The sequence below is a fragment of the Cryptomeria japonica genome, unplaced genomic scaffold (genome assembly GCF_030272615.1).
Source record: "Cryptomeria japonica unplaced genomic scaffold, Sugi_1.0 HiC_scaffold_15, whole genome shotgun sequence".
In the NCBI taxonomy this organism is placed as follows: domain Eukaryota; kingdom Viridiplantae; phylum Streptophyta; class Pinopsida; order Cupressales; family Cupressaceae; genus Cryptomeria; species Cryptomeria japonica.
In genome coordinates, this window is record NW_026728837.1 from 715,492 (window position 1) to 730,000 (window position 14,509).

A 14,509-nucleotide genomic window follows, 5' to 3' on the forward strand; every position below is an offset into this window, starting at 1 on the left:
CGCACACCTTGGCTGGGCTGCGCACCAGGGCGGGCTCAAGATGGCACCAGCATTCCCTTTTTCTCACTATCTTTCAAAACGGAAATTTTAAAATCTCGTTTTTTTTTTGCCTTTTATGGAAATTAGTGAAGGCATCGCATCAAAGGTGCGCACCTCGCTGCCCACCTTGGTGTGCTCCGAGGTGCCCACCACGGTGCGCAACGCCGGTGCGAACCCGGGAGCGCCCCGATGTGTGCTCCAAGGTGCGGCGTGCACGAAGTCGGACCCCGGTTTGCCCCGGGTGCGCACCTCGCGTGCACCTTGGTGCGCACACCTTGGCTGGGTTGCGCGGCCTGGTGGGCACCATGGTGCGCACCAAGGAGCGCTCCGAAGTGTGCTCCAAGGTGCGGCGTGCACGAAGTCGGAGCCCGGTTTGCCCCGGGTACGCACCTCGCGTGCACCTTCGCCGGGGTGGGCACCTCGGCTGGGTTGCGCGCCCTGGTGCGCACCAAGGAGCGCTCCGAAGTGTGCTCCAAGGTGCGGCGTGCACGAAGTCGGAGCCCGGTTTGCCCCGGGTGCGCACCTTCGCCGCGGTGCGCACCATGGCGTGCACGAAGTCGGAGCCCGGTTTGCCCCGGGTGCGCACCTCGCGTGCACCTTCGGCGGGGTTGCGCGCCCTGGTGGGCACCATGGTGCGCACCAAGGAGCGCTCCGAAGTGTGCTCCAAGGTGCGGCGTGCACGAAGTCGGAGCCCGGTTTGCCCCGGGTGCGCACCTCGCGTGCACCTTCGGCGGGGTTGCGCGCCCTGGTGGGCACCATGGTGCGCACCAAGGAGCGCTCCGAAGTGTGCTCCAAGGTGCGGCGTGCACGAAGTCGGAGCCCGGTTTGCCCCGGGTGCGCACCTCGCGTGCACCTTCGCCGCGGTGGGCACCATGGCGTGCACGAAGTCGGAGCCCGGTTTGCCCCGGGTGCGCACCTCGCGTGCACCTTCGCCGGGGTGGGCACCTCGGCTGGGTTGCGCGCCCTGGTGCGCACCAAGGAGCGCTCCGAAGTGTGCTCCAAGGTGCGGCGTGCACGAAGTCGGAGCCCGGTTTGCCCCGGGTGCGCACCTCGCGTGCACCTTCGCCAGGGTGGGCACCTCGGTGCGCACACCTTCTCAATGTTTTCTTGCCTTTTCTGGAAATTGGTGAAGGCAGCGCATCAAAGGTGCGCACCTCGGTGTGCTCCGAGGTGCGAACCCGAGAGCGCTCCGAGGTGCCCACGAAGTCGAAAGTCGGGTTAATTGCATTGTTTTCCCCGGGTGCGCTCCGAGGTGCGCAACATCGGCGCGCACCAAGGAGGGCTCCGAAGTGTGCTCCAAGGTGCGCACGATGGCGTGCACCTCTGGTGCGCACGATTCGGAGCTCGGTTTGACCGGGGTGCGCACACCTTGGCTGGGTTGTGCACCTTTTGTGCGCTCCAAGGTGCGCACGAAGTCGGAGCTCGGTTTGCCCCGGGTGCGCACCTTCGCCAGGGTGCGCACCTTGATGCGCACGCCTTGGCTGGGCTGCGCACCTTGGTGGGCGCCATGGTGCGCACCTTTCGTGCGCTCCAAGGTGCGCACGAAGTCGGAGCTCGGTTTGCCCCGGGTGCGCACCTTGGTGGGCGCCATGGTGCACTCCGAGGTGCCCAAGATTGGTGCGCACCAAGGAGCGCTCCGAAGTGCGCTCCAAGGTGCGCAGGTGCGCGCGAAGTCGAAAGTTGGGTTAATTGTCCGGTTTGCCTCGAGTGCGCACCTTGCGTGCACCTTCGCCAGGGTGGGCGCCTTGGTGCGCACACCTTGGCTGGGCTGCGCACCCGGGCGCGCACACCTTGGCACCCGCGTTTCCTTCATTTTAAATTTTTTTTTTTTACAATCTCTCAAGTGGGAAATTCTATAATCTCAACTTTTTTTGCCTTTTCAGGAAACTTTTGAATGGAGCGCATCATTGGTGCGCTCCGAAGTGTGCTCCAAAGCTCTCTCCAGCTGCGTGCACCTGCCCCGGCCGCGCACCCGGCCCCGCCCAGCTTCGCTCACCTGTCCCGGGCGTCTGGTGCGGAACCTTAGAGTAAGAAACATCACCGTGCACCTTGGCCAACGTGCGCGACTCGACCGAGCGCGCACTGGCCGAGGTGCACACCGATTTCACCTGGGTGCGCGCGCAGCACCTCGGGCGCACCGGGGTGCGCGCACAACGCCCGGGTTGCACCGTGGCCTGTGTGCTCGGGGCGCCTCGGGTGCGCGCTCGGTGTCGCCCCCGCGCGCGCGGTAGTGCGGGCAGCGCACCCCGGCCCGGCCCGGCCCCGACGAGAACGCAAACGGGCAAAAGGTTTATTCAAATAGCATTGCGACGCCCGGCGAAAAACTAAAAAAGGGTGCAACACCGGGACTTCCCGGGAGGTCACCCATCCCAGTACTACTCCGGCCCAAGCGCGCTTAACTGCGGAGTTCTGATGGGATCCGGTGCACTAACGCTGGTATGATCGCACCCGTTATGAGCTTGTCGCAGTGTGTACTTAGCAAACCGCGACCCACGTGCGAATCCACCCCGGCCACCCACCCCCGTCGAGGTGCACACCCTCCCTCGCGAAGTGCGCCCCGTTCGCCAAGTGTGAGCCCTGCCCGGGTGCGCGCACCTTGCTAGGGCGTCGGGTGTGCACCCGGCCCGGCCTACGTGCGTGCACCTGGAGGGGGCGTCGTGTGCGTGCAGTGTCCCGTCTGCAACGCGGTGCCCACACACCACCTCGGGCGCAACGACCTGCGCTCACATGTGGGCCGAGTGCACCTTGGTGCATGTTCGGGGCGCCTCGGGTGCACGCTCGATCTTGCCCCGGTGCACCAAGGCGCTCGGTTTGCCCCGGGTGCGCACTTGGTGCAAGGTGGGCACCCAAAATAGGGATCAAGCACCAAAACACAAGTTTCGGGATGCAAAATGGGACCCAAGGACCACAAATGCGTTCCAAGACCCATGATGGGTCCACGAGAACAAAAATGTGTTCCGAGACTTAATAAACAAATATTGGGTTTTAGGAGAAGAAACATGCTCTGATGCCCAAAACGAGAATCGACCCCGAAAAGGCCACAGGCCAAAAGTGGGATGCGAGACAAAAAAAAATGGGACCCGAGGACCAAAATTGGGTTCCCAGGTCGAAGACAGGGCAACCGGACAAGAAACGACCTCTAAGGCTCGAAATGAGTCCCGACGACTAAAACTTGACAAGAAGCACCCATCAGGCACCCAACTCGACACCCATGGGATGCCGACCCACCCGGGCTTCCACCTAGCACACCTTGGCACCCACCCACCCTCGCACCCAACCTCGCACCCAACTTAGCACCTTTGAACCCACATTGGCACTCACCCTGACCCTGGCACCTTGGAACCCACATTGGCACTCACCTTGACCCTGGCACCCACCTTTGCACTCACCTTGGGACCCACCCTGGCTCCCACCTCGGCACCCACCCAGACACCCACCTTGGTTCCTTGGCACCCACCTTGGATCCTTGGCACCCACCCCGACACCCACCTTGGCACGCAACTTGGCTACTTGCCACCCACCTTGGCTCCTTGACGCCCACCCCGACAACCACCCCGTGACCTACCCTGGCTAGGGTTGGTGCACACCCACCCTGGTGCCCACCTTGGCACCCACCCTATGACCCACCTTGGCACGCACCTTAGTACCCACCCCGTTACCCACCCTAGGACCCACCCCGTGACCCACCTTGGCCAGGGTGGGTGCACCCACCCTGGTGCCCACCTTGGCACCCACCCATCCTAGCACCCAGCCTGTGACCGGGCTTGGAACCCAACCTTGCACCCGCACCCGTCTTGGCCAGTGTGGGTGCGCACCCATCCTGGCACCCACGTTGTGACACACCCTTTAACCCACGCACCCTAGCACCCACGTTGGCACCCACCTTGGAACCCAACCTAGCAACTTGGCACCCACCCCGTGACCCACCTTGGCATCCACCATAGCAGTCGCCGACTTGGCACCCACCTCGGCACCCACCTTGACACTTGTGGACCCACCTTGCCACTCACCCTAGCATCGACCCATCCTAGCACCCACCCTGGCACCTTTGCACCCTAGCACTCACCCATCCTAGCACCTAACCTGTGACCCACCTTGACACTCACCCTCGCACCCACCTTGGAACCCAACCTAGCACCCACCCACCCTGACACCAACCCTAGCACCTACCCACCCTTGCACCCACCCTGTGACCCATCTTGGCACCCACCCATCCTACCACTCAACCTATCACCCACCTTCTCACCCACCTTGGCATCCACCTTAGCACCCACCCACACTGGCACCTTGGCACCCACCTCGGGCAAGGTGGGTGCACACCCACCCTGGCACCCAATTTAGAACCCACCGAGCATGTTACCCACCTTGGCACCCACATTGCAGCCCACCCTAGTACCCACCCTATGACCCACATTGGCATCCACACCCTAGCACCCAGGCACCTCGACACCCGCCTTGACACCCACCCTAGCACTGAACCTGTGACCCACCTTGGAACTCACCCTAGAACCCACCCACCCTGTGAACCACCTTGGCATCCACCTTAGCACCCACCCACCTTGGCACCCACTCTAGCACTCACCCATCCTAACACCCAACTTGTTACCCACCTTGGCACCCGCCCTCGCGTCCACCTTGAAACCCACCCTAGCACCCACCCATGCAGGAGCCCACCTTGGCACCCAACCTAACACCCACGCATCCTGGCACCCAACTTGTGACCCACCTTGGAACCCACCCTAGTACCCACCTTTGAACCCACTATATCACCAACCCACCTTGGCACCCACCCTATGACCCTCTTTGGAATCCACCCTAGCACGCACCCACCCTGGCACCCACCATGGAGCGCACCCTAGCACCCACCCACCTCGGCACGCACCTCAACACCCACCTTGGTGTGCGCACTGCGCCAACCTCTCAAAGACCCTATGTGGTGCGCTCCAAAGTGTACACCTTTGGTGCGCTCCAAGGTGCGCACCTTTGGTGCACACCAAAGTGTGCACCGAGGTGAGCACCAAAGTGCACTCCAGGGTGCACACCAAGGCGTGCACCTTTGGTGCGGTCAATGCAAACGAATTCGGAAGTTGGGGTCGATGTCCTAATCGCTGCTGCAGACTACACGTATGAGAATCGGACAAATAGCTTTATATAGGGGAGGTGTTGCGTTTGATGGGTCGACTCCCCTGGTTGTGTGCACTGCACCAACTTCAAAGACCCTGTCTTGTTTAAGAAGTCAAAAGTTGGGGTGGATGTCCTAATCATTGCTGCAGTCTACGCATGTATGAGAATCAGACAAATAGCTTATATAGGGGAGGTGTTGCATTCGGTGGGTTGACTCCCCTGGTTGTGCGCACTGCGCCAACCTCAAAGACCCCGCATAGCAGAAGAAGTCGGAAGTCGGATTTTGGTGAGCACCAAGGCGTGCACCTTTGGTGCGGTCAACGCAGACGAATTCAGAAGTTGGGGTGGATGTCCTAATCGTTGTTGCAGGCTACACATGTATGAGAATCAGACAAATAGCTTATATAGGGGAGGTGTTGGGTTTGATGGGTCAACTCCCTTGGTTGTGCGCATTACGCCAACCTCAAAGACCTTGTTTTCGTTAAGAAGTCAAAAGTTGGGGTCAATGTCCTAATGGCTCCTGCAGGCTACACATGTATGAGAATCGGACAAATAGCTTATATAGGGGAGGTGTTGGGTTTGATGGGTCGACTCCCCTGGTTGTGCGCATTACGTCAACCTCAAAGACCTTGTTTTCGTTAAGAAGTCAAAAGTTGGGGTCGATGTCCTAATTGCTCCTGTAGACTACACATGTATGAGAATCAGACAAATAGCTTATATAGGGGAGGTGTTGGGTTTGATGGGTTGACTCCCCTAGTTGTTCGCATTACACCAACCTCAAAGACCTTGTTTTCGTTTAGAAGCCGAAAGTTGGGGTCGATGTCCTAATTGCTCCTGCAGGCTACGCATGTATGAGAATCAGACAAATAGCTTATATAGGGGAGGTGTTGGGTTTGATGGGTCGACTCCCCTGGTTGTGCGCATTGCGCCAACCTCAAAGACCCTGCATTGCGGATGAAGTCGAAAGTCAGAGTTTGGTGTGCTACAAGGTGTGGTCGAAGGTGCTCACCTAGGTGTGCACCTTTGGAGCGCAGGAAAAGTGCCCTCCAAAAGTGCGCACCTTTGGAGTGCACAAAAGTGCCCTCCAAAAGTGCGCACCTTTGGAGCGCAGAAAAGTGCCCTCCAAAAAGTGCCCTCCAAAAGTGCGCACCTTTGGAGCGCAGAAAAGTGCCCTCCAAAAAGTGCCCTCCAAAAGTGCGCACCTTTGGAGCGCAGAAAAGTGCCCTCCAAAAAGTGCCCTCCAAAAGTGCGCACCTTTGGAGCGCAGAAAAGTGCCCTCCAAAAAGTGCCCTCCAAAAGTGCGCACCTTTGGAGCGCAGAAAAGTGCCCTCCAAAAAGTGCCCTCCAAAAGTGCGCACCTTTGGAGCGCAGAAAAGTGCCCTCCAAAAAGTGCCCTCCAAAAGTGCGCACCTTTGGAGCGCAGAAAAGTGCCTTCCAAAAGTGCGCACCTTTGGAGCGCACAAAAGTGCCCTCCAAAAGTGCGCACTTTTGGTGCGCACCAAGGCGCTGGTTCGGTCGTTGCAGGCGAGTTCGGAAGTTGGGGTCGATGTCCTGAGCGGAGGTGCAAACTACACAGGTGTCGGAATCGGACAAATAGCTTATATAGGGGAGGTGTATGCTTCGATGGGTCGACTCCCCAGGTTGAGCGCACCGCGCCAACCTCAAAGACCCTACGGTATGGATGAAGTCGGAAGTTGGGTCCGATGACCGATTCGATTAGTAGGTATGCTCATGAGGTCGGAATTTGGGTCCGATGACCTGCCATGTGCAGGAAGGCGAATGTTGGCACTGTGCGTTGCAAGGTGCACACCAAGGCGCTGGTGCGGTCTTTTTAGTCGAGTTCGGAAGTTGGGGTCGATGTCCTGATCGGAGGTGCAAGCTACACAGGTGTGGGAATCGGACAAATAGCTTATATAGGGGAGGTGTATGCTTCGTTGGGTTGACTCCCCGGGTTGAGCGCACCGCGCCAACCTCAAAGACCCTACGGTATGGATGAAGTCGGAAGTTGGGTCCGATGACCGATTCGATATGTAGGCATACTCGCGAGGTCGGAATTTGGGTCCGATGACCTGCCACGTGCAGGAAGGCGAATGTTGGCACTGTGCGTTGCAAGGTGCGCACCAAGGCGCTGGTTCGGTCGTTGGAGGCGAGTTCGGAAGTTGGGGTCGATGTCCTGATCGGAGGTGCAAACTACACAGGTGTGGGAATCGGACAAATAGCTTATATAGGGGAGGTGTATGCTTCGTTGGGTCGACTCCCCGGGTTGAGCGCACCGCGCCAACCTCAAAGACCCTACGGTATGGATGAAGTCGGAAGTTGGGTCCGATGACCGATTCGATATGTAGGCATACTCGCGAGGTCGGAATTTGGGTCCGATGACCTGCCATGTGCAGGAAGGCGAATGTTGGGACTGTGCGTCGCAAGGTGCGCACCAAGGCGCTGGTGCCGTCGTTGCAGTCGAGTTCGGAAGTTGGGGTCGATGTCCTGGTCAGAGGTGCAAACTACACAGGTGTGGGAATCGGACAAATAGCTTATATAGGGGAGGTGTATGCTTCGATGGGTCGACTCCCTGGGTTGAGCGCACCGCGCCAACCTCAAAGACCCTACAGTATGGATGAAGTCGGAAGTTGGGTCCGATGACCGATTCGATACGTAGGCATATTGGCGAGGTCTGAATTTGTGTCCGATGACCTGCCATGCGCAGGAAGGCGGAATTTGGGTCCGATGACCGAGTTGATGGCGTGCCATGCGCAGAAAGGCGGAATTTGGGTCCGATGACCGAGTTGATGTTGATGGCCCGCCATGCACAGGAAGGCGGAATTTGGGTCCGATGACCGATTTGAAGGCGTGCCATACGCAAAAAGGCGGAGTTTGGGTCCGATGACCGAGTTGATATTGATGGCCCGCCATGCGCAGGAAGGCGGAATTTGGGTCCGATGACCTGACATACGCATGGAGTCCGACTCGGGGGCCGATGTTCGATTCGATGACTTGCATTGTGGGTAAAGTCGGAAGTTGTGGTCTTTGACCCGATTCGATGACCAGACTTCGGCTGCTTGAGAATCGGACAAATAACTTATATAGGGGAGGTAGTGTTCTCGAGCATCCTCCCCCCGTGCCCGTTTATGTCGATTGATGCTGGTGCTCGACTGGTTGGAGCGCTCGGATGCAAAAATCTTGCACCAGGATTTATCGATTGTGATGGACACGGCAAGTCTCCTGATTGCTATGCAGGAGCTCATCGTGAATCTCTATGTGGCCTTGGTATGGACTCGACCTGCGGAATGGTTCGGCAATGGTAGTCGCTCCAACACGTCCTTGCAATGGCCACAGAGGTGATTCGACTAGAGCTCCAGTCTAGCTTTTGGGTTGCTTGGCGGACTGGTATAGCCGCGATCGAGTTCCGGCCATGAACGTTTTAGATAGCTCTTGGGCTTTCTGGGACGGAAGTCGGAAGTTTGGGCTGTTGTCCGATTTGATGACCATTCTTCGGATGTGTGAGAATCGGACAAATAACTTATATAGGGGACTGTGTTGTCTCACGCAGCCCCCTCCGTGCCCCTCTATCTCGACCGATGTTGGTGCTTGAAAGGGTTGGGATCGCTCGGATTTATAAACGTGCACCACCATTTGTCGAGTGTGAGGGACGCGGCAGGTCTCCTAAATGCTATGCGGGCGCTCTCTGAGAATCTCTATCCGGCCTCGACACAGACTAGTCTTGCTGAATGGTTTGGCACTGGTAGTCGATCCAACACGTCGTTGTTGTGGCCGCCTAGGCGATTCGATTCGAGCCCCCGTCTAGCTTTTGGGTTGCTTGGCGGATTTTGCCCTATCCGCAAGTGAGCTCGGTCCCTAAACGTTCGAGAAACCCGATTGCTATGCGCCGACACTCTTTCTTGCGAGCCTCCATCTAGCTTTTGGGTCTCTACGGAACGGAAGTCGGAATCTGGGACCGTTGTTTGATTCGACGAGGCAGACTACGGTTGTGCGAGAATCGGACAAATAACTTATATAGGGGAGGTGTTGACTGGAGCATTCTCCCCCGTGCCCCTCTAACTCGACCAATGCTGGCGCTCGAACGGTGGTAGCGCTCGGATTTTCATTGAGCGCCAGCATTGGTCGATTTAGAGGGGCATGCGAGATTCCCGAATGCTATGCGAGGGCTCTAACGGAAATGTCTATTGGTTTCGGTATGGATGCAATTGCGAGTGGTTCGGCAAAGGTAGTCGTTCCGATGCGTCCATGTCGTGGCCAAATCGATAATTCGATTTGAGCCCTCGTATAGCATTTGGGTCTCTCGATGTGATTCCGCATTCCAGTCCCTTTGGGCACTGCTTGAGCCGCATCCCAGGGGGTTCCCTTCCCAATAATCTGCCTCGCAACCCGATTGCTATGCGGTGAGGCTCCTCGGCCGCCTCGGAACTATCTGTGTATCAGACGCATCGCGGGATAAGGGGTTGGCAACGGTAGTCGCCCCAAGCGCGTCCGATGCTTGGACCATTCCGAGGCGGCCCTGAAGCCTCTTCCGTCTAGCCGTTGGGTCCTTCTCGCCACATCCCTCGCCTCGCACCCCGATTGCTATGCGGTGAGGCTCCTCGGCCGCCTCGGAACTATCTGTGTATCGGACGCGTCGCGGGATAAGGGGTTGTCACTGGTAGTCGCCCCAAGCGCGTCCGATGCTTGGACCATTCCGAGGCGGCCCTGAAGCCTCTTCCGTCTAGCCGTTGGGTCCTTCTCGCCGCATCCCTCGCCTCGCACCCCGATTGCTATGCGGTGAGGCTCCTCGGCCGCCTCGGAACTATCTGTGTATCGGACGCGTCGCGGGATAAGGGGTTGTCACTGGTAGTCGCCCCAAGCGCGTCCGATGCTTGGACCATTCCGAGGCGGCCCTGAAGCCTCTTCCGTCTAGCCGTTGGGTCCTTCTCGCCGCATCCCTCGCCTCGCACCCCGATTGCTATGCGGTGAGGCTCCTCGGCCGCCTCGGAACTATCTGTGTATCGGACGCGTCGCGGGATAAGGGGTTGTCACTGGTAGTCGCCCCAAGCGCGTCCGATGCTTGGACCATTCCGAGGCGGCCCTGAAGCCTCTTCCGTCTAGCTGTTGGGTCCTTCTCGCCGCATCCCTCGCCTCGCACCCCGATTGCTATGCGGTGAGGCTCCTCGGCCGCCTCGGAACTATCTGTGTATCGGACGCGTCGCGGGATAAGGGGTTGTCACTGGTAGTCGCCCCAAGCGCGTTCGATGCTTGGACCATTCCGAGGCGGCCCTGAAGCCTCTTCCGTCTAGCCGTTGGGTCCTTCTCGCCGCATCCCTCGTCTCGCACCCCGATTGCTATGCGGTGAGGCTCCTCGGCCGCCTTGGAACTATCTGTGTATCGGACGCGTCGCGGGATAAGGGGTTGTCACTGGTAGTCGCCCCAAGCGCGTCCGATGCTTGGACCATTCCGAGGCGGACCCGAAGCCTCTTCCGTCTAGTCGTTGGGTCCTTCTCGCCGCATCCTTCGCCTCGCACCCCGATTGCTATGCGGTGAGGCTCCTCTGCCGCCTCGGAACTATCTATGTATCGGACGCGTCGCGGGATAAGGGGTTGTCACTGGTAGTCGCCCCAAGCGCGTCCGATGCTTGGACCATTCCGAGGCGGCCCCGAAGCCTCTTCCGTCTAGCCGTTGGGTCCTTCTCGCCGCATCCCTCGCCTCGCACCCCGATTGCTATGCGGTGAGGCTCCTCGGCCGCCTTGGAACTATCTGTGTATCGGACGCGTCGCGGGATAAGGGGTTGTCACTGGTAGTCGCCCCAAGCGCGTCCGATGCTTGGACCATTCCGAGGCGGACCCGAAGCCTCTTCCGTCTAGCCGTTGGGTCCTTCTCGCCGCATCCCTCGCCTCGCACCCCGATTGCTATGCGGTGAGGCTCCTCGGCCGCCTTGGAACTATCTGTGTATCGGACGCGTCGCGGGATAAGGGGTTGTCACTGGTAGTCGCCCCAAGCGCGTCCGATGCTTGGACCATTCCGAGGCGGACCCGAAGCCTCTTCCGTCTAGCCGTTGGGTCCTTCTCGCCGCATCCCTCGCCTCGCACCCCGATTGCTATGCGGTGAGGCTCCTCGGCCGCCTTGGAACTATCTGTGTATCGGACGCGTCGCGGGATAAGGGGTTGTCACTGGTAGTCGCCCCAAGCGCGTCCGATGCTTGGACCATTCCGAGGCGGACCCGAAGCCTCTTCCGTCTAGCCGTTGGGTCCTTCTCGCCGCATCCCTCGCCTCGCACCCCGATTGCTATGCGGTGAGGCTCCTCGGTCGCCTTGGAACTATCTGTGTATCGGACGCGTCGCGGGATAAGGGGTTGTCACTGGTAGTCGCCCCAAGCGCGTCCGATGCTTGGACCATTCCGAGGCGGCCCCGAAGCCTCTTCCGTCTAGCCGTTGGGTCCTTCTCGCCGCATCCCTCGCCTCGCACCCCGATTGCTATGCGGTGAGGCTCCTCGGCCGCCTTGGAACTATCTGTGTATCGGACGCGTCGCGGGATAAGGGGTTGTCACTGGTAGTCGCCCCAAGCGCGTCCGATGCTTGGACCATTCCGAGGCGGCCCCGAAGCCTCTTCCGTGTAGCCGTTGGTTCCTTCTCGCCGCATCCCTCGCCTCGCACCCCGATTGCTATGCGGTGAGGCTCCTCGGCCGCCTTGGAACTATCTGTGTATCGGACGCGTCGCGGGATAAGGGGTTGTCATTGGTAGTCGCCCCAAGCGCGTCCGATGCTTGGACCATTCCGAGGCGGACCTGAAGCCTCTTCCCTCTAGCCGTTGGGGCTTTCTCGCCGCATCCCTCGCCTCGCACCCTGATTGCTATGCTGTGAGGCTCCTCGGCCGCCTTGGAACTATCTGTGTATCGGACGCATCGCGGGATAAGGGGTTGGCAGTGGTAGTCGCCCCAAGCGCATCCGATGCTTGGACCATTCCGAGGCGGCCCTGCAGCCTCTTCCGTCTAGCCGTTGGGGCCATCTCGCCGCATCCCCCACCTCGCACCACGATTGCTATGCGGTGAGGCTCCTTGGCCGCCTCGGAACTATCTGTGTATCGGACGCATCGCGGGATAAGGGGTTGTCACTGGTAGTCGCCCCAAGCGCGTCCGATGCTTGGACTATTCCGAGGCGGCCCTGCAGCCTCTTCCGTCTAGCCGTTGGGGCCATCTCGCCGCATCCCCCACCTCCTCGGCCGCCTCGGAACTATCTGTGTATCAGACGCATCGCGGGATAAGGGGTTGGCAGTGGTAGTCGCCCCAAGCGCGTCCGATGCTTGGACTATTCCGAGGCAGCCCTGCAGCCTCTTCCGTCTAGCCTTTGGGGCCATCTCGCCGCATCCCTCGCCTCGCACCCCGATTGCTATGCGGTGAGGCTCCTCGGCCGCCTGGGAACTATCTTCGTATCGGACGCATCGCGGGATAAGGGGTTGTCACTGGTAGTCGCCCCAAGCGCGTCCGATGCTTGGACTATTTCGAGGCGGCCCTGTGGCCTCTTCCGTCTAGCCGTGGGGGCCATCTCGCCGCATCCCCCACCTCGCACCCCGATTGCTATGCGGTGAGGCTCTTCGGCCGCCTTGGAACTATCTTCGTATCGGACGCATCGCGGGATAAGGGGTTGTCACTGGTAGTCGCCCCAAGCGCGTCCGATGCTTGGACTATTCCGAGGCGGCCCTGCAACCTCTTCCGTCTAGCCGTTGGGGCCATCTCGCCGCATCCCCCACCTCGCACCCCGATTGCTATGCGGTGAGGCTCCTCGGCCGCCTTGGAACTATCTTCGTATCGGACGCATCGCGGGATAAGGGGTTGTCACTGGTAGTCGCCCCAAGCGCGTCCGATGCTTGGACTATTCCGACGCGGCCCTGTGGCCTCTTCCGTCTAGCCGTTGGGGCCATCTCGCCGCATCCCCCACCTCGCACCCCGATTGCTATGCGGTGAGGCTCCTCGGCCGCCTTGGAACCATCTTCGTATCGAACGCATCGCGGGATAGGGGGCTGTCACTGGTAGTCGCCCCAAGCGTGTCCGATGCTTGGACCATTCCTAGGCGGCCCTGAAGCCTCTTCCGTCTAGCCGTTGGGGCCTTCCCGCCCCATCCCTCGCCTCGCACCCCCGATTGCTATGCGGTGAGGCTCCTCGGCCGCCTTGGAACCATCTGTGTATCGGACGCATCGCGGGATAAGGGGTTGGCACTGGCAGTCGCCCCAAGCGCGTCCGATGCTTGGACCATTCCGAGGTGGCCCTGAAGCCTCTTCCATCTAGCCGTTGGGGCCTTCCCGCCCCATCCCTCGCCTCGCACCCCGATTGATATGCGGTGAGGCTCCTCGGCCGCCTTGGAACTATCTGTGTATCGGACGCATCGCGGGATAAGGGGTTGGCACTGGTAGTCGTCCCAATCGCATCCGATGCTTGGACCATTCCGAGGCGGCCCTGCAGCCTCTTCCGTTTAGCCGTCGGGGCCTTCCCGCCGCATCCCTCGCCTCGCATCCCGATTCCTATGCGGTGAGTCTTCTCGGCCGCCGCGGAACTATACCTGTTATTGCTACTGCATCCTTCGGCTGGTAACCTCCTCTGCCGCCTTGGAATGTTCTCTTTGTCGGACGCGTCGCGGGATAAGGGGTTGGCACTGGTAGTCGCCCCAAGCGCGCCCGATGCATAGACCGCTCCGAGTCGACCTTGCTTTTAGCCTCTCACATGCATAGACCTCTCTGAGTCGACCCTGCAGCCTCTCACGTTTAGCCTTTGGAATCTCGCCTCACAACATGATTGCTATCCTTGATGCATCCCTTGCCTCGAGCCCTGATTGCTTTCTTGGCTGCATCCCTCCTCTCCTCACAGCCCGGTTGTCATCACTGCTTCATCCGTCGCTTCATGCATTCTGGCTGCTGGGCCCTTCCCACCGCACACCTCGATTGCTATCTCTTCTGCATCACACACCCCGATTGCTATCTCTGCTACATCCCTCGGCTCTCACTTCTGCATCCTTCGCCTCACACCTCGATTGCTATCAATGCTGCATCCGTAACCTCACACCCCGATTGCTATGCGGGGAGGCTCCTTGGCCGCCTTGGAAATTTCTGTGTGTCGGACGCACCGCGGGATAAGGGGTTGGCACTGGTAGTCGCCCCAAGTGCGCCCGATTCTTAGACCGCTTCGAGGTGACCTCGTAGCCTCTTTCGTCCAGGCTTCCTGCCTTCAACGCCCTTTTTACACCTCGATTGCTATGCGCGGGCTCGTTGGCGTCTATCACCTCTCTGCGAAGAGTGGCACGATGATTGTTGGGGTAAATCGTAGCAGTCCGATCTCTGGCCTTGGGCCATTGTGAGGGCTGATCGATTTCCT

General features: G+C 59.7%; 1 non-coding gene across 1 annotated transcript; it reads right to left on the reverse strand.

Moving 5' to 3' along the window:
* Window positions 1–2,370: 2,370 nt before the first annotated feature.
* Window positions 2,371–2,489, reverse strand: LOC131860736 (5S ribosomal RNA). The gene has a single exon (XR_009359830.1). It is a non-coding gene; the product is annotated as a 5S ribosomal RNA (ribosomal RNA).
* Window positions 2,490–14,509: the final 12,020 nt, after the last annotated feature.